Raw genomic sequence first — 1,865 nt, 5'->3', positions numbered from 1 at the left:
TGCTAAAACGTGGCGGGAAAAGCCGAGTAAATCTGAATGCCCTCACATCGGCAACATGTGTTGTAGATAATGACTACGCCAGCAGGTAGAGCCGTAATGAAGTAGTAGGCCTTACCTTTATTGTCTCACCTGTGGGTCGGTCGTATATCCGACCAAGTGAAGAAATCCTCTTGCTGTTAACACTGGCTTGTTATTGATCGGGGCCGATAACATCGCCGCTTAATACCACAGCGAGTGTTTACAACGCTTGCTAATAACCACCTCAGCAAGATGATAACAAACTATGAGGAACTTTAAATCGATAGATTTATGTTTTCGTCAGATGTCAGCCCATGGGTTTCAGCAAACAGATAAGACTTTATCGTACATAAACCAATAGAGGAAGGCGGTCGTTATCAATATTCATATATTTATTGGCAGTTTATTACAGTTCACCACGACTGTTCAGCAAATATGCATGATGAAACATGTTTGGGTTTAGATGGTATGAATCATTAATAATTTGTTTGTTGTTTAACGCCACGCAGCAACAACCCACTATGTGTAGAGGTCAGTAAATAGTCGAGTTGAAACCTGAACCAGTGACTGCTGTCGTAAGTCGTAAGAGGCGACTAACGGATCGGGTGGTCAGGCTCACAGACTTGGTTGACACATGTCATCGTATCCCAATTGCGTAGATCAATGCTCATGCTGTTGATCACTAGATAGTCTGGTCCAGACTCGATTATTTACAGACCGCCGCCATATAGCTGGAATATTGCTGAGTGCGGCGTTAAACAACAAACAATCAAACCTGAACCAGTGATTGACATCATGAGCACCAAGTGTGAGGAAGCGATGGCAAGCATCAACCAAGTCAGCGAGCCTGGCCACCTTATCCCGTTCGTTGATTCCTTCAAAAAGCATGGGTTTCTGAAGACCAGTTATAACCCGAATCTTCATGATTGCATTAGTAAGTAATATTGATTGAGTGAGGGAGTTGGGATTTACGCCGCTTTTAGCAATATTCCAGCAGTATCACGGTGGGGAACACCAGAAATGGGCATCACATATTGTACCCATGTGAAAATCGAGCCTGGGCCTTCGGCGAGACGAGCGAACGCTTTATCCGCTGGGCTACTCCACTGCCCCGCGATGCTACTGAGGGAACCATAATACACAGTACAACCAGAAATTATTGAGAAGTTAAAGATTGTAATATTTTTATTTTTTTCACTCATTACTCACGTATTAAATGTGAATATTAGCAGAACATAACTCCAGATTCAAAGACAGGTGAACAGTTAGTATTTTGTCAAGTCACCATGGGCAGCAATGCAGGCTTCAATGCGGCGGGGCATACTACTGATCAAAGAAGTTAGAAAGTCGTGGTCCATGCTGTCCCAATATCGGACCACCTCTTCTTTCATTTCAGCAATATTTGTCAGATTTTTCTTATTGACATTTTCCTTCATAAGTCCCCAAACATTTTCTATTGGATTTAGATCAGGGCTATAGCTTGGCTAATCTAATAATGTCATAGTTTGGGTCGGAAACCAGGCCTGTGAATGCTTTGAACGATGTTTTGGGTCGTTGTCCTGCTGGAAAATCCAAAAATTTCTATAGAACACGTGAGCAGATGGGAGTAAATGTCCTTCGATGTAAATGTTCACTGTTCATATTCCCTTCAAATACACAAAGGGGCGTTGCCCCTAACACAGATATGCCACCCCACACGTTAAATTTCGGACTGTACTTTGGGCGATGATACAAAGGTTTTCAGTTTGTTTGGTCCAGAATTTCAGTGTATTAGGAAACAGCCACACAGAACTTTCATCTGAGAAAAGCACATTAAAATTTCTATGCTGTAAGCACCAATTCAACCT

The sequence above is a fragment of the Haliotis rubra genome, unplaced genomic scaffold (assembly GCF_003918875.1).
Source record: "Haliotis rubra isolate DU_JTF1 unplaced genomic scaffold, ASM391887v1 Scf311, whole genome shotgun sequence".
In the NCBI taxonomy this organism is placed as follows: Eukaryota; Metazoa; Mollusca; class Gastropoda; order Lepetellida; family Haliotidae; genus Haliotis; species Haliotis rubra.
This window is presented reverse-complemented; position numbering follows the sequence as displayed.